Here is a 17,320-nt window from a genome sequence, read left to right as displayed (position 1 = left end):
CTTGCAGAAAAGGTTTGAGATAAGGATTTTATTTTATTATTGTGGAGTCCTGTAGCATATTTGCTCAGTCCATGATTGTTTGTGGGATGCTGCTGTGTCTGCCACATTTTGCCCACAACATTTTTTTTTGGTCAGCCGGGTGTCTGACACATGCGGAAATCCATCACCATGCCATGATATCAATGGCAAGCTATGCAGTTTTAGCTGGTTAGACTCCAAGGTCCACAAGTCTTGGCTCTTGCCAACCTATGCCTAATACTTTCCGGATTTGAGTAAGCAGCATGTGTCCCTCCAGGGAGAGAGAGCGCATTCCATTCCAGCAATCTATCTCTGGAATTTCCATATGTGGGTGGGATGCATGGAATTCTCAGTTTGGTTTGGATACTCTTAAGCATGGTGATGGGTTTCCACATGTGTCAGACACCTGGCTGACCAACCCAACTCCCCAGTATTTAAAGCTTCAGAAAATGCAGGTTTCGAAGAGCAACCAGATTGCTGCCCTCCACTACAGGGAGCAGAGCGGGTCCCCCAGATATGGCGGGCAGCAGCCCTGGGTGGGGAGTGGCTCGGCGTGGAGCCCTGGGTGGGTCTCTGACACAAGTGGATCCCTGGATAGAGAGCTTGGCCGGGTGTGGAGCCCTGGGCGTCTACCTCATGGGTAGAGCTGGCTCTGACCGGCTCTAATTAGTGACAAGTTTCTACAACCGAGGAGCACAGCTGAGATGCATTCTGACCAGGCTCGAGCTGGTCACTTTGCTGCTGAAGGTGAGTGCTGTGCTGTGCGAGAGTTTGCTCTCTTAAATTATTTTAAAACCACATCAGTCTTAGTTGACCACGTTAATATTTTGATGTCTGTATTGAAGCCAGGAAGCTTCAATATAAGTTGAATTCCATTTGGTTTCCTTTGGTCAAATTCCTCTCGTCTTTCTGACCCATGCTCTTCAACCAAAATATTACAGTGCCTTTTTTTTAATCCTCCCTGCCCCCATACACACATGCTAAAATGTGAATCAAATATTGGCTTAAATTCTGTAACTGTTTAGATATGTGAACATGAAGTTAAACACATAACAGCCTTCATGCTGTTTCATGCAATGTTTAAGTCAAGTTGACCTACAGAGGACCCAAGTGGAAGACACAATCCTGGAGTGACAATATTGGTTACTGGAAGCTCATTCCTGAAGTCAAGTTGTCAGTTCTTGTATCTTGGGGACCTCGTGTGGTCTGACCATCATCTGTTCTTGGCACTGTATCCCTGATTTCCTATCGGTAACTTGTTCACTCTTAGCTCTGGGACATAAGCTGTTGAGAAATGCAGTGACATTCTCCTATCTGAACTATTAACTAGGTTTTTGCCTCTGCATTTTTGTTTGATTGTTTGAGCCAAATACCCTTTTCCAGAAATTTACACGGCTCAAATCACAACACACAACATCTCTCAGTGTCATGAGTTAATACAACCAACCACTTGGGCCACCAACAGTGTGGCTGGGGAACATTTGCCTTTTCTTTACCTGCTCTGCCACCAGCTGGCTACTTGATCTTCACACAGTTTCAAAGTTTTTATTCCCTCCATGTTGCTAAATTTTCACTTCTTTGTTTGTGTACTGCCTCAAATTACCCCAGATAAGAGCCTGCAGATGATACGACAGAAGGGTGGTAATAACTGGGCTGATTTTGTCCAAACCCATCATTCACACACCTCATATCTCCAGCAGGGGTCACTGGATAGCCATCAGGATGAGCTGACACCTTGAATTGGTTTAATTCACCTTTCTAAGGCATTTATTTGTTTAAAATATTTTCATAAATTTAAATAGCCATTTTGTTCAGCAGTTCTAATAGTTTTAGGCTTATAACTTTATGACATGTATTTTACCTGGGCCACAACTATTAGTTGATATAATAAGATCACAGCTTCAGTCACTTGTGCCATCCCAAGAGAGATTCTGAGATTCCTCGATGAGAACAAACAACTCCATTTGTTGCCACAATCTGTGAGTGAAGGAACTATTTGGAATTGTGCTATGAAGATTTGTGTGATGCTCTCCACCTACCTTTTATATCGAGAGAAAATTTTTGTTTTCAATGATCCACAAAATATACAGTCGATTCACTTGACAGTATATTCTGTGAAGCGCTTCAAGACGTCTCAAAGACGTGATAAGGCGCCATATGAAATGCAAGGATTATTATTATTATCCAAAATAATTGAGCAATAAGTCAGGATTTTTTTGATTTGTCCATTTTTCTTTTCCTTCAAGATTTATCTTCTCACTTGCCACTTGTTTTTGGCATGAAAAATACATCCCCCCCAAATTATGCTTGGGATTTTACTTCATGGATAAAAAAAAACTAATAGTTGTTTAAATATACATCAAAGTTGTTGTACACATGCTTAGACACCCTCCACCCCCCACCACTGAGCAAAAGTAATCAAGATACAAAGTATGTTCTGTTTATTTTTGAATACATCTTCCATTGAGTCTAAAACGGTCATCTGTGAATATGAATATCTGGTCATTTGTAATGGACTAAACTGACCAATTAAGTACACCATTAATGTTCTGCTCCAAGTCTCTCCAAGTAGAATTGATTGCTCAGTTTGAACTGAAAGTGAACATGCTGCACCCGAACCACATGTTGCAACCTGATCGACATAAGAAAACCTGCACTAAACTGAAACGTGGAAATATGTTCAGTGTTGTTGCACAACCTCCATTATTGGTTTGACTCAAGTCACCTGTTTAAACAGGCTTTTATCAGGAACTGTCAGCGCGGCACTATATAATGTGAGAAAACCCTGCATTAGTTGGGTGAGAATGATTCAGATTGTTTGCTTCTTTGCTTAAGAGCCTCTTTTAATAAGGGAATGGTCGCTCGGCCTTGTTGAAGGAACAGCTGTGGTTTTACACATCATAAAGTCTCGGGCCCACCCTTGTAGCTGTGAGACCATTTTTAAAAAAAAGTATTTTACCTTTCCACCTGCTGGGAGGTCTTCATCCAGGAAACACAGCTTTTGTTTGTTCTTGCACTATACTTACACAACAAACAGAACCTCAAACAGACTCAAATCAGTCTGCTTGTACAGACTCTACATTTGTTTGGACTGGGGGAACTGGCACACAACTGATAGTTAGTGACGTTCCCTCAGGACCCTTTTGATGCTGATCCAGTGGGAGAACTTAGAGGAGATTTGGTAGCTTCAAAGGATAAACACTTCCATAATACTTTTAAGTCTCAGTTTATGCAACAATCAAAGTGCCATCCTTAACAGGAAGCAATGGAACAGGTCAGACGTGTTGTGGATTTCGGTAACTTATGAAACTGTTGTACATACAGTATGTCCTCTCAATCTATGAATTGAAACATTTCCTTTCTAGCCTTTCGTTTTCTTTCGTTTACTACTTATTCCAGAGAGTGGGGACAGAATGACTGAAACCTCATCTGCTGATGGTGGTGGGATAGGGTGGGGGACCTGTGAAACAGGCTGATGTTCATTGAGCAACGAAAATACCAACTTGCATTTATGTAGCACCCTTTATGTGGGGCAGCATCTCCCGAGTGCTTAAGCAGCCAGGTTGTTAGGGCTGAAGGAGGTCGCGGATGTTGGGTGGGGCGAGACTGTGGAGGGATTTGACGGTGAACAAAATCAGGGGTTTGCAACATCTTTATCATTTATATTATAGAACCACTAATTAATTGGGAGCAGTCCTGGGGAAATTATTTAAAACTTACATTTGGTACTTCTTTCTAAAATCATACCCCTAACCCCCATCGGCTGCTCTCCATGGCTTGTTTCAATTTTATCTTTCACCTGTTGCCAGCAGCTTTCTGGATACCTGCAGTGCCAGTTTTCCCAGTTGCAGATGGCCGGTCCAGTGAATAACAAATGCAAAGTTCTGACCTGCCACCTTCCGAAACTTGATGTTTCAACATATCATTTTGATAGTTAAATTTGCATATGACACAAAGCTGGGGGGAAATGCGGAATCAGAGGAGGCAGCAAAGATCCTACAAACTAAGCTTGATAGGTGATGCAGAGGTTAGGCCAATAACTGGCAAATTAAAATTAATACTGATAAATGCAAAGTCTACAAATAGGATCCAAGAATAGGAAACACTATTTCATGAATACTCCATGAATGGGATTGAACTTGCCCAGGGGGCAGCTGAAAGAGATCTAGCGGTGTGAGCCGTCTCCTCACTCACTATATCAAAACAATGTGAGGCAGTAATAAACAAGTGATAAACAAGCAATAAACAAACAAGACGCTGGGGTATATTGCTAAATCAGTTGAGTTTGAATCCCCAGACATAATTCTCAGGCTGTATTTGTGCTCTGGTCAGACCGCACCTTGAATACTACATACAGGTCTGGTCACCACGACATACACCCTAGAGGCAGTGCAGAGGAGAGCAATCAGAATGATCCCCAGTATTAGAGGAATGAGCTGTGAGCAATGTCTTGAAAGAAGATGACTCAGAGTAGACCTCATAGACGTGTACAACAATTTAAATGGGATTGAAAAAGTAAACCCAGTTCAATATTTTAGGATGTTTCATAACAGTAGAAAAAGAAAACATAGGTTTAGGGTTGTAACGGGCAATTTCAGGACAGATACCAGGAAGTTTTTCTTTAAGCAGAGGATAATTAACAACCAGAACAGGTTACCAGGAAAGGTGGTAGAGGCCAAGATACTAGAGTTTCAAAACTATTTGCAAAGCAGCTTGATGGGGATGGTGGAATGGATGTTCTGGAGGGATGAGATTAGATAGGCGAAAGGTTTTCTTTATCCAGAGCGATCTTGTGATTCAATTGATATCAAGAGCACCACTGGGCAAGCCCCACACCAGAACTTGAGCTTACAATTAGGGTAATATTCCATTGCAATACTTGGGGAATGATGATTGTTAATAATAATGATCCTTGCATTTGATATAGTGCCTTATCACGTTGTTGAGGCACTTCATAGAATATACTGTTAAGTGAGTTGACTGTATATTTTGTGGGTGAAACGTGGTAGCCAATTGTACACAGCCGTGTCCCACAGTCATGGATTGAATGACCAAATTATTGTTATTTTTTAAGGGATTATTACCCCCAAAAGTAATGCGCCAATCGACTAACAAACGGGTTCCTACTTACTACTAAGTAAACAGAGGCTTGTGGAGTAAGGAAACTTGATTAAGGTTTTGCCCTGGCTGGGAATCAAACCCAGGTCCTCTCGCTTGCGAGGCAAGTGCTCTAATCAATAACTACCGACTCCACGTTGGATGTGCCCTTCAAATGAAATGTTAAATTAAAGTTTCTGTTTATTCAAGCACTGACCACAAATTCAAAGAGTTGAGATTCCTCCAGTCATTATTTTCTCTCACAAAAATATATATCCCAATTGATCATTTATCTCATGGCTGTTTCTGGGCGTTGTTGCAGCAGATTCACTGCCATGTTTGCTATGTAATATCAATAACTTGTACTTGCAGAGCACCTTTTACACAAGATGAATGCCTCAAGGTGTTTCACCAGTGCCACAGTTGCAGGACTTCAAATTTAAAAGAAATTTCAAAAGAAGTGTTAGGTATTATTTGCCAGCCTGGCACAGGTAGCACTCTCACCTCTGAGTCAGAGGTTTGTGGGTTCATGCCAGATGTCGGGTCTTGGAATCACATTGTCTAAGCTGACACTCCAATGCAGTGCTAGGGATGGTGTGTTGCATTTTCGGATGTACAGTCCTTCAGATGAGAAGTTAAACCGAGTTCCCGTCTACCTGTTCAGGTGGATTTAAAGATTACAAAGCACTGTTTGAAAAGAAAAGCGAGTGTCTCCAGGTATCCTGGCCAACAAACACTGAAATAATATTGGTCACACACTCCAGGGCTGTTTGTAGGACATTGTATGCAAACTGGCTGCTGAGTTCGCTCACAAAATACAGAGTAAATACATTTTACATATATCCTGTGAAGCGCTTTGAGACATCTCAATGAGGTGATAAGGCGCTATATCAAATGCAAGGATTGATACTTATGTTTACAATTGCCACTGGCCAACCACGTTGCTCCAGAAGACAGTTTTCTAGTTGTTCTTTTAGAATCGCTCTTTTGTAATAATCCAAAGCCTCTATTTTCAAGGATTAATTGGATAGTTATTTCAGACAGCAACATGCATGAGTCTCATTTAGCACATGGGCACATAAAATCATGACTGAGCATTGGTTTCAGTGTTACAGATTAATGAGATGAATGAAAGGCTTTGCCATGTAATTTTCGGCTGAAAAGCTGTCATGTTGTATGTTGAATGGTTTTAGTATCTGAATGTTTCTTTCACATAACTAACAACTCACAGGTAGAGCAGCTGTTCAGTATTAGGTGTCAGACTGGCTCATTTGGGAACACTCTCGCTCTTTTGGAGTTGGAAGATTGTAGACTCAAGCCCACATCAGAATTTTGAACTCATAGTTTAGACTGACACTCCAATACATCGCTGGGGAAATGCTATTTTGATGGAGATCCTGCCCTTCGGATGGGAAGTTAAACTGATGTCAGGTGGATGTTAAAGATCCCATGGCATTATTGGGAAAGACGAGGGACTTTCTCGTGTTTTGGCCAATAATTCCCCAAATAAAATCAATCATTCACTTAGTGGCTGTTTGTGGGAAATCACTGCCCAAAACGGCTGCTGGTTTACTTACAACAACAACTTGCATTTATATAGCACTTTTCACATGGGGTGGTGTCTCAGAATGCTTAACAGTGGCGGAGTTTGATGCTGAGCTGGTGAGATGGGAGAAGTTACCGTAGGCACAGTCGAAGAGTAGGGCCTCAAGTTTGATCTGAAGATAGGGAAGGAGGAGGCAAGGCAGAGGAATTGAGGCAGGGAGTTCCACAGTTTTGGGGTATAGTGGCTGAAAGCACTGGCGCTTATGGTAGAGCAGAGGTGATGGAGTAAATCCTGTGAAGTACTTTGAGTTGTTTTGACAACATGATAAGGCGCAGTATCAAATTCAAGAAACATTAAAGGTTATTATAAATTGTGCCATCTCCCACTCAACATTAGTGATGCATAGTACAGTATTACGATACCCTGTGAAACAAAACGTGTTGCTTTTTCCAAATGTTCTGGTCTGTTGCTAATTTATCAAGATTTCAACAACTGTCTTTTCCTAATGTGGAAGACATCTTCTTGGAAGTAGATTAGATAAATTTGTCTCACTCTTTTGTAATAATCCAAGAATGTGTGTAGCTGAAATGTGTGCATGTGCTGAAAAATGCCAATTGCATCTCCCCCACATAATATCTGAATTCAGAAATGGTTATCTTTTGATTAGGTCATAATTATGTACAATGGAGCATACTTTATTGTAATTTGATATTGTCTCATCCTTATGGAATTGCAAAACAAATTTCCACATATTTTAACCATTTTTCATGTTCAAGCAGAACTAGTGAAATCATATACATTTTCCATGGTTAAATGATCTCGCTGAGCTATAATTTATTTGAATTAAATATACAAAACATCATACTTGTATGTTCAGCAATGTTTCAAAATGGAAAAGGCTGTTCAATATTCTGAACTCACGTGCCGTGAACAGACAATCACCTGGGAATTTGGGCATCTTGAATGATGCACACACCACCTTAAGCTCTGGGATATTAGTCAAACATGGTAGTGGGTGTCCCTCAATTGCATGTTATGGCTCTGCAGTGCTTAACAACAACACCAAATTCCATTTGTATTGCGTCTTTCACATCGGGAAGATGTCCCAAGGTGCTGGACAGTCAGGGATTTGGACCTGAGCAGAGGATTGGTATCAAGGGTGGAAGGTAGGGTAAGGAAGGTGACCGAAGGTGCAGTCAAAGAGGAACGTCTTGAGATGTGCCTTGAAGGGGGCATAGTGAAGGGACAGTGGGATGGAGTTCCAAAGGGTGGTGGTAGAGAGACTGAAGGCCCAAATGCCAATTGTTGAGTGGGCCATGCCGGTCAGTGGACATGGAGCAGTCAATTCACTTTACAATATATTCTGTAAAGACGCTTTGAGACGTCTCGAAGACATGATAAGGCACTATATCAAATGTAAGGATTACTATTATTTGTTTGATACTGCCTTTTACATGAGGGCCTGGATTAAGCAGTTAATGACGGTTAGTAAAACTAACATTGCACTCAGACCTCTAGGTGATTATTTTGTCAGAAGTTGTCTATAAGTCCTTCCACCGTAATAAAGGTCTTTACACTGGTTCCCTTGGCCATTCCTGCAGGTGCTGTCCATTAACCTTGTGCTGATGGCATTATTAGCTTCTGTCATTGTTAGTGGCTGGAAGTAAATGTGGTCTTTTGTTCTTAATGCGAAAAGCACGACCATGACTTCCATATTTTTGAGCTTAGTGTTGAATATTATATTTTTCCAATTCTCACAGCTCCTAATATATGTTCTCACAGCTCCAGACAGACTGTTTAGTGGTCCAAAGGTTACACAGTTACATTTTTTATCAGGCCATCTGTCCACATCAAATGATGGATATGAATTAAAATAATATGATTGATTGACACTTGAGCCTCCCCCTCAATACTGCACATTGTGGTGCTGAAACATATAGACCAGGAAAGTTTGCTGTTTTTACCTAAAGTCAGCACTTCACAATTGAATGTAGCAATTGGTTTTGATATCCTCAAACAGGAAAGGGCAAAAATCCACCATAAATTAGGTGAATTTTCAAACAGAATTTTTTAATAAATATTGTTCTTTTGTGGTTTAATAAGGATTTTAGTTAAAGTAAAAAATTTTCAACGACAGGAAAGGAAATAAAATTGCACAAAAGTTGACAGAATGCCGACAGCAAAAGGGAAACTCAGAAGCCTGCATGGTTTAAATTTCTTACTGGGATAGGAATGAACATTCAATGTTTCTGTATTGATAAGAATTATGTAAGTTTAAGATTTGTTTGGCAACAATATACATGTGGAAACCATGGAGAATTCTGAAATCTGGGGATTCAGTATTGTTTAAGTAGAAAATAAATGGAGTACTGTACTGAAAAAATATGTGATTCACCTCAAAAGGTGTCAGCCTGGCTCAGTTGCTAGCACTCTTGCTTATGAGTTAGAAGGTTGAGGGTTCTCCTGCTTGACAGGAGCCAAGCAAGAGAGCCCATAGCTTGGCGACATTCAACACTGTTAGATCAAGAACCCAATGTACTGTTCACTAAACCATACAGACTCAATTTAAACTTTAGCCTATATATACTTGGTTTGTCCATTGCTTTTTGAAGTATAGTATAAGATTTGTATTTGCTACCTTACAATCCTTTGAAACCCTTTGAAGACTGCAGCTGATATATCAGCAGTTTACCTTAACTTTTTCTATCAGCACTCTCAGAGGAAAACTGCTTAGACCTGAATATGTATCACTTCAGACTCATAAATTTATTCAACAATTTTTGTTTATGTTTCTATTCTGTAAATGTCTGAATATCTGGTATTGTATCCTCACTTTGCATAGTTAAAAATATATATTTGTTTTGCACTTCTTGGAACATTTATATCCATGAATTGTGATGCACAGAAGTATGTAAGAGTGTATACAATAGTTAAATGTATGTGTTTATACAATTTTGTACTTTTATTCTGGAAAAAACATGGAATTTCTTGAGACTGGCCTTGAAGGAGGCAAGGGAGCAAGCGAGGCGAAGGGACTGTGGGATGGAGTTCCAGAGTGTGGGGACAGAGAGGCTGAAAGTCCGGCCACCAATGGTAGGGCGGGTCGGGCGGGAGACATGGAGCAGGCTGGAGCCCACTGAATGGAAGGAGCGGGCAGGTTGGTAGGGAGTCAGCAGGTCAGAGAGGTAGGAGGGGGCAAAGCCATGGATGGACTTGAAAGTGAGGACGAGGATCTTGAATTCAATCCTCTGAGGGATGGGGAGCCAGTGGAGACAGGCGAGGATGGGAATGATGGGGTCACAGAGCCTGGTGCGCACGAGTACACGAGCTGCAGAGTTTTGGATGATCTGCAGCTTGTGAAGGGAAGAGTTGGGAAGGCCGATGAGGAGGGAAATTCTATAATCGAGCCTTGGTGTGACGAATGCGTGGCTGAGGGTTTCGGCAGCCTGAAGGGTCTGGCAATGTTGTGGAGGTGGTGATAGGCAGTGCTGGTCGTGGTGCGGATGTGGGGGAGAAAGGACAGTTCAGGGTCAAACAAGACACCCAGTTCCTGACTGGCTTAGTGAGGTTGAGTGTGCAGCCGTGGAGGCTGATGCTGCCAGCGCCCAAGGTGTGGAGGCGCTGGCGCGAGCCAATTAGGTGAGCCTCATTCTTGATGATGTTCAGCTGGAGAAAGTTATCCCTCATCCAGGACTTGGTGTTGGATAGGCAGTCGGTCAGGTTGCCAGTCGTCCTGGAGTTGAGGGTGGAGGCAGAGAGATAGAGTTGGGTGTCATCCGCATACATGTGGAAATTTACCCCATGTATGCGGATGATGTCACCAAGGAGCATGTAGAGGGTGAAGAGGAGGGGATCGAAGACAGAGCCATGAAGAACACCGCATGAGACGGTGCGGGGGCTGGAGGAGAAGCCGTTAGCTGAGAATAATAATAATCCTCACATTTAATATAGCAACTTATTACATCGTTGAGCCTCAAAGTGCTTCCCAGAATATATTGTAAAGTGAAGTGACTTTCGTTGTGGGCAAAATTCAGCAGTTAATTTGCACTAAACAAAGCTGTAAGGTGAATGTCAAATGTACCTTATCAGTTACAATTTGTTTGTGTATATAGTTTCAACACTTTTGCAGTTCAGTTATCCCTTTTCTCCTTTTTGTACTGGAGGCATGCAAAAGTTTATTGGCCTGTACCTCCAATTAAAAGATTATTTAGGCTTTAACTATTTGAGTTAGAGGGTAGTTACATGTGAAATAGTTTGCTTGTGGAGTTGCGTGGTATAGGCGATTTCAAAGGTGGGTTGAAGGGCTACTTGACAGATAAGCGGAATGGGTTGGGTTATGGGGGCTGATGGTTTTCAAATATGAGACAAAGCAGATGAACTGTAATGTTCCAATATGAATTGCATCACAATATATAAAAGTAGGAATGGGTTTTGATGAATATTTTATTTTTGTCCCCCAGAAAAGATCATGCAGAACAGTAAAATTAGTCTATGTTATATTAAGAGTTAATAATTGCTACAACTGTGCTGTATTTTTAACCTATAATTATGGGACTGAGTAATTTTTCCATATTTTGCATTTATTTCCTACAATTGCGATTAAAACCATTCAGAGCATAACATGTTCACTTTATTAAAGCAGCATTTTGCAGAGCCATTCAACAGATTAAATCGGCAATACCACATCAGAGAAAGGGAAAACAATCACAGTTCCTTTTTACTGTAGTTCCCCAATCTGGCTAATCATTGAAAGATTCTTCCAGCGTTTTTCTCCACCTATCCTTAAAAAAATCTTAATCACTATGTTGCAGATTCCCTACCATGGCTCAATTGCTATATTAACTCTGTGGTGTGGGATTGATAGCTTTCAGATTTAACCCCAAACCTCTGTTTTCAGTCAATCTCACTTGATACGACTAATGCCCTCAGAATTCCTTTTCCCGGTGAGGAAAAATCAACCAACCATTCTGGTTCTTATTGTTCCTCAGAAACAACAACTTGCACTTATGTGGTGCCCTTCATGCAGTGTAATGTCTCTGATTGCTTTACAAAGACAGAGTCAAATGCGGAGTAAAATGAGACAGAGGGGGAGAGTGACTATAGGCACTGTTGAAAAGATGGGTTTTGAAGACTGATAGCAAGGAATATATTCAGGATTGGGTATGATGTCCTCCACAATACACCGCTTGTCTGATGTTCAATTCTATATCTTCTATCTATCTTTTTCTATCTATCTTCTTCAATACTTCTCAACTTCAAGTTCCTCACACTTGTGTTCAAATCCCTTCACTCTCTGGCACCTCCCTATCTCTCCGACCTCCTCACGCCCCAATCCAACACCCGGTGCCTCCGGTCGACTGGCACCGGTCTCCTGCTCGTCCCTCACACTCTCTGCCCCATTATTGGAGGTCACGCTTTCAGCCACTAAGCCCCAAAACTCTGGAACACTCTTCTCAATACCTCCGCCTTGCCCCTTCTCTCCCCTTTTTCAAGTCCCGCCTGAAAACCTTACTCTTCAACCGTGCTTGTCTGTCTGTGTGTCAATGTACATTCCATATTGGATCCTTTGGTTGCAAGTGTAGCTACAAAGGGTACATCTAGTATATATAATATATATATATAAAATATTGGTTGGATAAAGAACAGGTGGACTGATGCTGTTTGTTAAACTATATCTAATCACAAATAAATCTTGCATTTGATCTAAAGCCTTATCGCATGGTTGAGATACCTGAAAGCACTTCAGAGGATTTACTGTGAGGTTTATAGTGAATTGTATTTTGTGGCGAACACACAAAGCGATGTCCCCCAAACAGCCAGGAGAATGTTGGCAAGAACACTGGGAGAAACTCCCTTCTCTCTTCATATAGTGCCATGAGACCTTTAACATTCACCTCAATAGACAGACCAAACCTCAGGTTTAATGTCTCATCTGAAGGACGACACCTCTAGGGGCTTGAATCCACAACATTCTGATTCGGATGTGACAGTGCTATCAACTGAGCTGTCCTGATGCTTAAAAAAAATTGGTACTACCTTCAAATGAAGAGCTGGGAAGGTGAAGAGTAGGTTCAGGCTTGAAAGAAGTGAGCCATTGTATTTAACAATTGGGACTGCCTGGACAAGCTCGTTGAGCGTAACTGTATTTTGAAGTCTCTTACAATCATATGTTCCTTTGCTAAATTAGGAAAGTGGAAAAAAACTGCAGATCTGGTCACCTGAAAACTAGCTGAATAATCATTTTTTTTAACTATTCAATTTCTTAATATCTTTCGACATCTTGTAGATGTGAAAGTCTGCTGTCTCCACCTACTAATAAAATTCTTTTGCTGTACCCTCAGCATGGGATGAAACAGCAGGCAACCATACAGAAATGCTTATTATTGAGATTATCGATGGTAACCTTCTTTCCTTGCTTTCTGTCACTGATTGAATAAAATACTTTGCAGATGCCATTGTGTGTGGCTGTTGGAATTCAAACTCTGTCCCTTTCCTGTGGGTATTGGTGTATTCATGTTAACATATGGTTTCATACATCATCTTTTAGAAATGCACTTAATGAGCAAATGGGCTGATGTTTTTTTTAATCAGGATAAAGAGAGATAAAGAGGTCAGCATATCTGACATGCTCCAATTATTTTGCACCAGCAGGGTCCTTGGATTAACAGTTCAAATAAGAGTGCACTGTGTTCAATATGACACCTCTTGTTTGCTTGTCACACCAAAGCAAGATTACTAATCATGATGTCATTAGGAAAAAGGCAGCGGGGAGGGAAGATATGGCAGCTCATTGTTTTTTTTGTCAGTGACTTGATCCTTATAGAAACTGCATCAAGAACCTGAAGCCATTTCCCCAGGCCAATGGGTAGTTCTATGGAAAGCTGGATTTTTTGTTGTGCATAAACTTTTATCGATGAAGAAATGAATTGAGTTTATTTGATCTGAACATGAAAGAGCTGTGTTGTGTTTTAAAAGACCTGACTTTTGCAGAGTTATGTACCACTTAACTTTTACTACTTCATAAAAGTTTAAGCGGTTAAATCCTTGAGCATTAGGCTTCAAAACTACTTATTTATATTTCACTCTGTTCCAATTACTGTCGTGGAATTTCTAAGGAAATCATTTTTTGCTTAGTGAGAAGTGGAGATACTTTTGAGTAAACCTAGGAGAAGGTACTAAATGAAAAAGCCTTCATGACAACCTTTGACTGATTCAAAGTACAGTATTTGAATTCGTAAAATGAAAAAGAAACTCTATTGAGAATTCAACAATATATCCGAGGAGGAAAATCCATTTATGGAAGCATTTATGGAGATTTTTGACTTCCCGAATAGTTAAACATTAATTTAGGTAGAACTTGTGTGGGTTGACCTGTTGTCAAGTTGTTGCAGTGGTTTGTTAATTGTATTCTGACAAATGGATTGTGTGCAGCAACAATACAACAACAAAATTACATTTATAGAGCGCCTTTCACGTTGGGAGGACATCCCAAAGCACTGAACAGTCAGGTGTCGGGGCCCGAGCATGGGGGTGGGGTGGTGTAGAGGTGAGGGAAGGCAGAGAGGTGGGAGGGAGACCAAAGGCACGGTCAAAGAGAAGGGTCTTGAGACCGGCCTTGAAGGATGCGAGGGAGGAAGGGAGGCGAAGGGACCATGGGATGGAGTTCCAGAGTGTGGGAACAGAGAGGCTGAAAGGTGAGGTCATTGCTAACAACAACTTGCACACTTATATCGCGCCCCTCGCACTGGGTAGCATCCCAGAACTCTTGACAGTGGCAGAGCATGACGCTGAGCTGATAAATTTTAAAATGAGCAGGAAGCTTGAATTAAATGTATTGAGGAATGGGCAGCTAGTAGAACCAAGCAAGGATGAGGAGCGATGAGCTTGCGGGGCCTGGTGTGGGAGATCAACTAAAAGGAGAATGGGATTTGATGCTGAAGTAGAAGACCAAAGAGGTGGATATTCTGGAAGGATGAGATCAAATGCGCTGAAGGGTCTTTTTCATCCATACATATTTTGTGATTCCCTGCAGCTCATTGTTGCAAGGGAAGACCTTAAATAACAAGGTTGAAAATAATAAAATTGGGTTCATCTTCCGCAGGTTGTGTTTGCTATTAAATTATCTTCACAGAGAGTTTGTTTACTGTTCTTTTTTTTAATCAATTTTAATGCCCGGTTTTGTTAGTCATCCCTCCATTCCATCCATCCATCCATCCATTCCATCCATTCCATCCATCCATCCATCCATCCAATCCAAGATTTGATATAAAATTCCTTTGATTATGTCTGAAAAGGCTAGATTGAACTCTGATAGTCGCTAATGAACCTAAAATGACTTTATTTATTATTATTATTATATGTTGCCATTTTATTACACTTGAAGGAACTAATCTATTTTACATACACTTAAATATAAGTTTTCAGACTCATCGTGAGTTTCTAATGATATTCTAGATAGCAACATTTACATTTGTAAAGCATTGTTCAGGCAGAATAAATGACTTCAACAATTAGTGCAGTTTTATTTCAATGCAATTTTAATTTAATGATTGTAAATTGCTATTGCTATTACTGTATCTCTTGCATGCTGGATTCTAGGTGGCAGTAACACGTATTATTAGGTGGCATGGCTTTTCGAATCTCTGCTTCCTGTTTTAATTTAGGTCTTGTATTAATCATAGCAGTCAATGAAGGACTCAGAGTTATCACAATAAATTATGAATAATTCAATTGTTAATTAATAATTTTTTATTTGAAGGTAATTGACTACTTTATTTCTTCCTTCATTCAACATTGGATTTATTGATGAGGTTTATAAGCACAAATGAATAACCACTTAACTATGCACTCAGTGGGATGGATCAGTAGGATTCAAATTGTTGAAGCTTTCAGTTTAAGTATCAAGATTGAAACCACCAACACTAATGGCGAAGACACAAATCATTTTTGGGGCATATTTCGACAGACCTAACAAAAGAAGTGTATCAAGTGCTGCACTTTCTTCCTCTACTCTTCTCTGGTATCTTGATTTTTTAAAAATTCCTGACTTACCAATTGGTATGCAATTGTCCTTTTATCTAAAATGGAAATGTCACACTGAAACAGCAGGGCACACTCTTCTGAAGTTAGGTTAAAACGTTTCTCAGGAAAACGGGCAGGGGCCTGCACTGAAGTTGACCCACACCTGACCTAGAAAGGCTTAAGACTCTCACTATGTGCAAATAGGCCGAGGCATTCCACAACAATGTCTTCCTGAATTTTGATGATCGGAAACCCACCCTACGACATGTTCCATTGTACAAAAGCAGCTGTTTGATCAGCGTTGATTTGTTATTGTGAACTCGAAAGACAATGCTGTTTGTGAATTTGGGAATATTAGTGTTTTTGACACATTAAAATGGATTTCATGATTCCTGATGCATCTCAGGTAAATTCTCCCACATTTTTTAAATAGATCTTGTATATGGTCATTTGACTGCCGGGTTTCGCCCACAATTGGCTGCCATGTTTTGCCCACAAAATATACAGTCAATTCACTAGATAAGGTGCTATATCAATTGCAAGGATTATTATTATATTGTCATTATTTTGTAATGGCACACTGCAGCAGTGTGTCCCATTTGCATTGTTGGTGAGATTAGCAGTAGCTGTAGAATTATTGAGGTTGTCGCAAATAGAGATGAAAGTATCCGTGGTTTTATAAACAAGGAAATAAAATAAAAAAGCAAACAGATTGCCAATTCATAATAGCTTTTAAAACAGACATGCATGTGTCCCCCAGATAAAAGTGTTGGGGGGAGTGAGAGAGGATAGTATGGTATTCCAGCAGTAGTTCTTTAGAAATGTTTGCTCTGTCCTGCCTATGTCCTATTTCAAATGTTTTTGGGGGCTCGACCCAAAAATCAGGAAATTGTTTTCCATTTATCACCAATGTATTGATGTATAAAGCATTCTCTTTAACTTTTGTCCTCGTTCTTATAGAAGTTCCATACATCAAATCAGAACACAACAGCTGGCATACACAGCACATTTCAGGATCGGATTGGTTTAAAAGGATACGTTGTATCCTTATCTTTTTTTATCCGGTAAATTATTTTCAAATTTAATGTTTAATCATATATATTTTTCTGATTAATGTGTCTTGATGAACAAATTTACATTGCCCATACATCTGTGTGTCTACCAGACAGAGCAAGGTTGGTTAGTTTTGGTATTTCTACTCTTTATTTGGTAGAACTTTTTCTGGCTGTCTTAATTCTTTTTGCAGTATTATGCTGCACGTACCTTGCACATACCAATGAAGCAGCAATTCCAGATAAGGTGTGATGAAACTCTCCATAACTTGCATGTGATCAGTAATTGTTAATTATATTTTCATTCATTTCAATATTGTCTTCTGTATAATTTACTTTGAAATCAAGTGTCAGTCAAAAGTGACACTTTTATTGATTATCCTGTTGCTTAATTTTACCTGTTTTTTTACGAAAATTAGCTGAAAATGGTTAAGAGGTGATTATTGGCATCCTTGATCTGTTTTTTGTTTTACCATGTACATTGTTGAAAGTGGGGGTCTTTTTTTTAAGTAGTTTTAAATTCAGTCGATCAGTCAATTCACACTGTGCCAGAGCAACCAACAAAGACACCAAAAGCTGACAAGTT

Source organism: Callorhinchus milii, unplaced genomic scaffold (assembly GCF_018977255.1).
Source record: "Callorhinchus milii isolate IMCB2004 unplaced genomic scaffold, IMCB_Cmil_1.0 Scaffold5, whole genome shotgun sequence".
In the NCBI taxonomy this organism is placed as follows: domain Eukaryota; kingdom Metazoa; phylum Chordata; class Chondrichthyes; order Chimaeriformes; family Callorhinchidae; genus Callorhinchus; species Callorhinchus milii.
This window is presented reverse-complemented; position numbering follows the sequence as displayed.